Here is a 9,123-nt window from a genome sequence, read left to right as displayed (position 1 = left end):
ATATATATATATATATATATATATATATATATATATATATATATATATATATATATATATTCTCCTTTTTCTCTTTTTGTGTGTATGTGTATGCTTCTATATGTGATTTTGTCTGTATAGCTTAGCTTTTACCATTTGTCCTAGGGTTCTGTCTGTCCTTTTTTATTATTACTGAGAATTTGCTTCTTAATAATGATTTTTTATTTTAATTATTTTATTTTATTTTATTTTATCTTCTTTCTTTCATTTCTCCCTTTTATTCTGAGCCATATGGAGTACAGGCTCTTGGTTCCATCCAGCCGTCCAGGCTTGCCATTAAGGTGGGAGAGCAAACTTCAGGACACTGCTCCATAAGAGACTGCCCAGCTCCACATAATATCAAATGGCAGAAATCTCCCAGAGATCTCCATCTCAATACCAAGACCCAACTCCACTCAACGACCAGCAAGCTATAGTGCTGGACACTCTATGCCAAACAACTGGCAAGACTGGAACACAACCCCAACCATTAGCAGAGAGGCTGCCTAAAATCATAAGTCCACAGACACCCCAAAAATCACTCCCAGACGTGGACCTGCCCACCAGAAGATCAACATCCAGCCTCATCCACCAGAACACAGGCACTAGCTCCCTCCACAAGGAAACCTACACAACCAACTGAAACAACCTTAGCCACTGGGGACAGACACCAAAAATAACAGAAAAGATGAACCTGCAGCCTGCAAAATGGAGACCCCAAACACATTAAGTTAAGCAAAATGAGAAGACAGAGAAACACACAGCAGATGAAGGAGTAAGGTAAAACCCACCAGACCTAACAAATGAAGAGGAAATAGGCAGTCTACCTGAAAAAGAATTCAGAGAAATGATAGTAAAGATGATCCAAAGTCTTGCAAAAAGAATGGAGAAAATACAAGAAATGTTTAACAAGGACCTAGAAGAACTAAAGAGCAAACAAACAGTGATGAACAGCACAATAAATAAAATTAATCATTTTCTAGAAATGATCAATAACAGAATAACTGAGGCAGAAGAATGGATAAGTGACCTGGAAGATAAAAGAATGGAAATGACTACTGCAGAGCAGAATAAAGAAAAAAGAATGACAAGAATTGAGGACAATCTCAGAGACTTCTGGGACAACATTAAACACACCAACATTCGAATTATAGGGGTCTCAGAAGAAGAAGAGAAAAAGAAAGGGATTGAGAAAATATTTGAATAGATTGCAGTTGAAAAATTCCCTAATATGGGAAAGGAAATAGTTAATCAAGTCCAGGAAGCACAGAGAGTCCCATACAGGATAAATCCAAGGAAAAACACACCAAGACACATATTAATCAAACTATCAAAAGTTAAATACAAAGAACAAATATTAAGAGCAGCAAGGGAAAAACAAGAAATAATACACAAGGGAAACCCCATATGGTTAACAGCTGATCTTTCAGCAGAAACTCTGTAAGCCAGAAGGGAGTGGCAGGACATATTGAAAGTAATGAAGGAGAAAAACCTACAACCAAGATTCCTCTACCCAGCAAGGATCTCATTCAGATTTGATGGAGAAATTAAAATCTTTACAGACAAGCAAAAGTTAAGAGAATTCAGCACCACCAAACCAGCTTTACAACAAATGCTAAAGCAACTTCTCTAGGCAGGAAACACAAGATCAGGAAAAGATCTACAATAATGAACCCAAAACAATTAAGAAAATGGAAATAGGAACTACATATCAATAATTACCTTAAACGTAAATGGATTAAATGCTCCAACCAAAATACATAGATTGGCTGAATGGATATAAAAACAAGACCATTATATATGCTGTCTACAAGAGACCCACTTCAGACCTAGAGATACACACAGACTGAAAGTGAGGAGATGAAAAAAGATATTTCTTGCAAATGAAAAACAAAAGAAAGCTGGAGTAGTAAATTTCATATCAGACAAAACGGACTTTAAAACAAAGACTATTATAAGAGACAAAGAAGGACACAACTTAATGATCAAGGGATCAATCCAAGAAAAGATATAACAATTGTAAATATTTATGCACCCAATACTGGAGCACTTCAATACATAAGGCAAATACTAACAGCCATAAAAGGGGAAATCAACAGTAAGACAATCATAATAGGGGACTTTAACATCCGAGATTCACCAATGGACAGATCATCCCAAATGAAAATAAATAAGGAACACAAGCTTTAAATGATACATTACACAAGATGGACTTAATTGATATTTATAGGACATTCCATACAAAAACAAAGAGTACACATTATTCTCAAGTGCAAATGGAACACTCTCCAGGATAGATCATATCTTTGGTCAAAAATCAAGCCTTGGTAAATTTAAGAAAATTGAAATCACATTAAGTATCTTTTCCAACCACAATGCTTGGAGACTAGATATCAATTACAGGAAAAATATCTATAAGAATTACAAACACATGGAGGCTGAACAACACACTACTTAATAAACAAGAAATCACTGAAGGAATCAAAAAGGAAAACAAAAAAATACCTAGAAACAAATGACAATGAAAACATGATGACACAAAACCTATGGGATGCAGCAAATGCAGTTCTAAAATGGAAGTTTATAGCAATACAATCCCACCTTAAGAAACAAGAATCATCTCAAATAAACAACTTAATCTTACACCTAAAGCAATTACAGAAAGAAGAACAATAAAACCCCCAAAGTTAGCAAAAGGAAAGAAATCATAAAGATCATATCAGAAACAAATGAAAAAGAAATGAGGGAAACAATAGCCAAGATCAATTAAACTAAAAGCTTGTTCTTTGAGAAGATAAACAAAACTGATACACTAGTAGCCAGACTTATCAAGAAAAAAAGGGAAAAGACTCAAATCAACAGAATTAGAAATGAAAAAGGAGAAGTAACGATTGACACTGCAGAAATACAAAGGATCATGAGAGATTACTGCAAGCAACTCTATGTCAATAAAATGGACAATGTGGAAGAAATGGACAGATTCTTAGAAATTCACAACCTTCTGAGCATGAACCAGGAAGAAATAGAAAATATGAACAGGCAAATCACGAGCACTGAAATTGAAACTGTGATTAAAAGTGTTCCAACCAACAAAAGCCCAGGACCAGAAAGCTTCATGGGCAAAATCTCTCAAATATTTAGAGAAGAGCTAACACCTATCCTTTTCAAACTCTTCCAAAATATAGCAGAGGGAGGAAAACTCCCAAACTCATTTACAAGGCAACCATCACTCTGATACCAAAACCAGACAAAGATGTCACAAAGAAAGAAAACTACAGGCCAATATCACTGATGAACAAAGATGCAAATATTCTCAACCAAATACTAGCAAACAGAATCCAACAGCACATTAAAAGGATCATATACTATGATCAAGTGGGGTTTATCCCAGGAATGCAAGGATTCTTCAATATATGCAAATCAATCAACGTGATACACCTTATTAACAAATTGGAGGAGAAAAAACCATATGATCATCTCAATAGATGCAGAGAAAAAATTCGACAAAATTCAACACCAATGTATGATAAAAAACCTTCTAGAAAGTTGGCATAGAGGGAATTTTCCTCAACACAGTAAATGCCATATATGACAAACCCACAGCCAACATCATCCTCAGTGGTGAAAAACTGAAACCATTTCCACAAGATCAGGATCAAGACAAGGTTGCCCACTCTCACCACTATTATTCAACATAGTTTTGGAAGTTTTAGCCATAGCAATCAGAGAAGAAAAAGAAATAAAAGGATTCCAAATCAGAAAAGAAGAAGTAAAGATGTCACTGTTTGCAGATGACATGATATTATACTTAGAGAATCCTAAAGATGCTACCAGAAAACTACCAGAGCTAATCAATGAATTTGCTAAAGTAGCAGGATGCAAAATTAATGCACAGAAATCTCTCGCATTCCTATACACTAATGATGAAAAATCTGAAAGTAAAATTAAGAAAACACTCCTATTTACCATTGCAACAAAAAGAATATAATATATAGGAATAAACCTACCTAAGGAGACAAAAGACCTGTATGCAGAAAATTATAAGACACTGATGAAAGAAATTAAAGATGATACAAATAGATGGAGAGATATACCATGTTCTTGGATTGGAAGAATCAACATTTTGAAAATGACTGTACCATGCAAAGCAGTCTACAGATTCAATGCAATCCATATCAAACTATCACTGGCATTTTTCACAGAACTAGAATAAAATATTTCACAATTTGTATTGAAACACAAAAGACCCCAAATAGCCAAAGCAATCTTGAGAAAGAAAAATGGAGTTGGAGGAATCAGTCTCCCTGTCTTCAGACTACTACAAAGCTACAGCAATCAAAACAGTATGGTACTGGCACAGAAACAAATATATATCAATGGAACAGGATAGAAAGCCCAGAGATAAACCCATGCACATATGGTCACCTTATCTTTGATAAAGGAGGCAAAGATATACAGTGGAGAAAAGAAAGCCTCTTCAATAAGTGGTGCTGAGAGAACTGGACAGCTACATGTAAAAAAATGGAATTAGAACACTCCCTAACAGCATACACAACTCAAAATGGATTAAAGACCTAAATGTAAAGCCAGGCACCATCAAAATCTTAGAGGAAAGCATAGGCAGAATACTCTATGACATAAATCACAGCAAAATTCTTTTCACCCACCTCCTAGAGAAATGGATATAAAAATAAAAATAGGGCTTCCCTGGTGGCACAGTGGTTAAGAATCTACCTGCTAATGCAGGGGACATGGGTTTGAGCGCTGGTCTTGGAGGATCCTGCATGCCATGGAGTGACTAGGCCCGTGAGCCACAACTACTGAGCTTGCACGTCTGAAGCCTGTGCTCTGCAACAAGGGAGGCCATGATAGTGAGAGGCCCGCACATCGTGATGAAGAGTGGCTCCCACTTGCCACAACTAGAGAAAGACCTCACACAGAAATGAAGACCCAACACAGCCAAAAATAACTAACTAACTAACTAACTAAATAAATAAATCAATAAATAAAAGCCAAGCATTTGAAGCTCTTTTAAAAAAATAAAAAATAAATAAACAAATGGAACCTAATGAAACTTAAAAACTTTTGCACAGCAAAGGAAACCATAAGCAAGATGAAAAGAGAACCCTCAGAATGGGAGAAAATATTTACAAATGAAGCAACTGACAAAGGATTTATCTCCATAATTTACCAGCAGCTCATGCAGCTCAGAAGCAAAAAAAAAAAAACAACCCAATCCAAAAAATGGGCAGAAGACCTAAATAGACATTTCTCCCAAGAAGATACACAGATTACCAACAGACACATGAAAGAATGCTAAACATCATTAATCATTAGAGAAATGTAAATCAAAACAACAATGAGATATCATTTTACACTGGTCAGAATGGCCTTCATCAAAAAATCTACAAAAAATAAATGCTGGAAAGGGTGTGGAGGGAATATAAATTGATACAGCCACTATGGAGAACAGTATAGAGGTTCCTTAAAAAACTAAAAATAGAACTACCATATGTCCCAGCAATCCCACTACTGGACATATTCCCTGAGAAAACCATAATTCAAAAAGAGTCATGTACCACAGTGTTCATTGCAGCTCTATTTACAATAGTCAGGATATGGCAGCAACCTAAGTGTCCATCAACAGATGAATGGATAAAGAAGACGTGGCACATATATACAATTGAATATTCCTCAGCCATACAAAGGAATGAAACTGAGTTATTTATAGTGAGGTGGATGGACTTAGCGACTATCATGAAGTAAGTCAGAAAGAGAAAAAGAAGTACCCTATGCCAACACATATATATGGAATCTAAGAAAAAAAAAAAAAGTGGTCATGAAGAACCTAGGGACAAGATGGGAATAAAGATGCAGACCTACTAGAAAATGGACTTGAGGATATGGGGATGGGGGAAGGGTAAGCTAGGACAAAGTAAGAGAGTGGCATGGACATATATATATATACTCCCAAATGTAAAATAGCTAGCTAGTTGGAAGTAGCCGCATAGCCCAGGGAGATCAGCTCGGTCCTTTGTGACCACCTAGGGGGGTGGGATAGGGAGGGTGGGACGGAGGGAGATGCAAGAGGGAAGAGATTTGGGGACATATGTATATGTATAAATGATTCACTTTGTTATAAAGCAGAAACTAACACACTATTGTAAGGCAATTATACTCCAATAAAGATGTTAAAAAAAATTTAAGAAAAGGTTTAATTCTTGTTTACATGGAAGCACTAAAAATTAATATATGATAATTAGACATTCACTGCCTGACCCTTCTCTTCTCCAGGTTCAAAATCCTCCATTCCTTAATTATCTCTTCTATAACAAGGCTTCAAATCCATGTATATCTCATGTCCCTCCCTGTATACATCACAATCTATCAATATCTCAGAGTAGTATCCCACAGCAATAAATGAAATAATTCACTATGGTGGATGTAGAGTCTGTCATACAGAGTGAAATAAGTCAGAAAGAGAAAAACAAATACCATATGCTAACACATATATATGGAATCTAAAAAAATAAAATAAAATACTGGTCATGAAGAACCTAGGGGCAAGGTGGGCATAAAGGCGCAGACCTACTAGAGAATGGACTTGAGGATACAGGGAGGGGGAATTGTAATCAGGGACAAAGTGAGATAGTGGCATGGACATATATACACTACCAAACATAAAATAGATAGCTAGTTGGAAGCAGCAACGTAGCACAGGGATATCAGCTTGGTGCATTGTGACCACCTAAAGTGGTGGAATAGGGAGGGTGGGAGGGAGGGAGATGCAAGAGGGAAAAGATATGGGGATATAAGTATATGTATAACTGATTCACTTTGCTATAAAGCAGAAACTAACACACCATTGTAAAGCAATTATACTCCAATAAAGATGTTAAAACAAAAAAACAAAAAAGAATATGGTGGGTTCTTAACTCCTTGTTCTAATTAAATGCAGATATTCTTACCTTCCCAATCTCTACCTGCTAGAGCCCAATAGACTTTAACTGGCTTTTGGATATACCTTAATTTGTTGACTCATATTGGGATTTTTATCATTAGAAAAATGTTCAGATATTTTATTATAACTAGCATTTTGAGTTCAAATCTCCTATTCCTGTCCATAGGTTTTAAGGAGTGGGAAAAAAACCACTCTCAGAAATTCACATCAATCTCCAATGTGTGTTGTCCTATTATAAACCGTCCATTTTTCAACCCTGTGAAGAATCTTTAGCACACCAATAATATCATATAAATTATTCACCATCTTTAACAATCTTCCCTTATGAACATGTATTATTCTGTACCTTCCTGAAAATCATTAATAGAAATGGAAAACACATTGTGGCAAATGACAGGATATATAGCAAACTGCTAGAAAACTTCCTACATACTGAAACACTCTGACTTTGATTACTGTGGATAAAGTAATTCAAATATTTACTCTTCTTTCTAATCATCTTTGATTCTAGTTTATACTTCTCCATTTTATCTACAGAGATTGTAAATCAAACACCTATCTGATGCCCATTTCCCTGCTCAGTGATGGTTCAAAATTCCATTCATTTATTTTGTAGAAGCCTAAAATGTCATTACTTTAAAAAAACAGATTTACACTCCATTGCAGTAGCTACATACTCCTTTAATATCTAATCACATATCTTGGGATTTTAGTCTCTTTACAAATGTTAGTTTTATATTTTGATTCTCAATACAATTCTTCTAAAAGAGAATAAGAAGTCAGGGAATTCTGATGGTTTGGCCATTTATCAGCATTACAGACTCTTTCTATCACCTTTTTTTCTGGATATATTGTCTTTTGAATCTTTTTTTTAAATTAATTTTTATTGGAGTATACTGCTTTACAATGTTGAGTTAGTTTTGATTGTACAGCAAAACAAATCTGCTATACATATACATATATCCCTTATTTTTTGAATTTCCTTCCCATTTAGGTAACCACAGTGCATTAAGTAGAGTTCCCTGTGCTATACAGTATGTTTTCATTAGTTATCTATTTTATACATAGTATCCATAGTGTATATATGTCAATCCCAATCTCCCAATTCCTCCCACTCCCTCTTCCTCTCCTTGGTATCCATACATTGGTTCTCTACATCTGTGTCTCTATTTCTGCTTTGCAAATAAGATCATCTATACTATTTTTCCAGATTCCACATATATGTGTTAATGTAGGCTATTTGTTTTTCTCTGTCTGACTTACTTCACTCTGTATGACAGTCTCTAGGTCCATCCACATCTCTACAAATGACCCAATTTCATTCATTTTTATGGCTGAGTAACATTCTGTTGTACATATATACCACATCTTCTTTATCACTTCATCTGTCAATGGACACTTAAGTTGTTTCCATGGTCTGGCTATTGTAAATAGAGCAGCTATGAACATTGGGGAAAATGTGTCATTTTGACTTATGGTTTCTCTGGGTTTATGTCCAGTAGTGGGACTGCTGGGTCATATGGTAGCTCTACTTTTAGTTTTTTAAGGAAACTCTATACTGTTTTCCATAGTGCCTGTATCAATTTACATTCCTACCAACAGTGTCTGAAGGTTCCCTTTTCTCCACACCCTCTCCAGCATTTATTGTTTCTAGATTTTTTGATGATGGCCATTCTGAGTGGTGTGAGGTGTTACCTCATTGTAATTTTGATTTTCATTTCTCTAATAATTAGTGATGTTGAGCATCTTTTCATTTGTTTGTTGGCCATCTGTATGTCTTCTTTGGAGAATTATCTATTTAAGCCTTCTGCCCATTTTTGATTGGACTGTTTTTGTTTGTTTGTTTTTTGTATTGTTTTTTAATACTGAGCTGCTTATATATTTTAGAGATCAATTATTTGTCATTGTTTCATTTGTCATTGTTTCATTTGTAAATATTTTCTCCCATTCCAAGAGTTGTTTTTTGTCTTGTTTATGGTTTCCTTTGTTGTGCAAAATCTTTTAATTTTAATTAGGTCCCATTTGTTTATATTTTTATTTTCCTTATTCTAGGGGGGTGGGTTAAAAAAGATCTTGCTGTGATTTATGTCAAAGACTGTTCTGCCTATGCTTTCCTCTAAGAGTTTTATAGTGTCTGGACTATG

The sequence above is a fragment of the Lipotes vexillifer genome, unplaced genomic scaffold (genome assembly GCF_000442215.2).
Source record: "Lipotes vexillifer unplaced genomic scaffold, Lipotes_vexillifer_v1.1 scaffold235, whole genome shotgun sequence".
In the NCBI taxonomy this organism is placed as follows: Eukaryota; Metazoa; Chordata; class Mammalia; order Artiodactyla; family Lipotidae; genus Lipotes; species Lipotes vexillifer.
The sequence above is the reverse complement of the archived record's forward strand: the minus strand, read 5'-3'. Positions refer to the sequence as shown.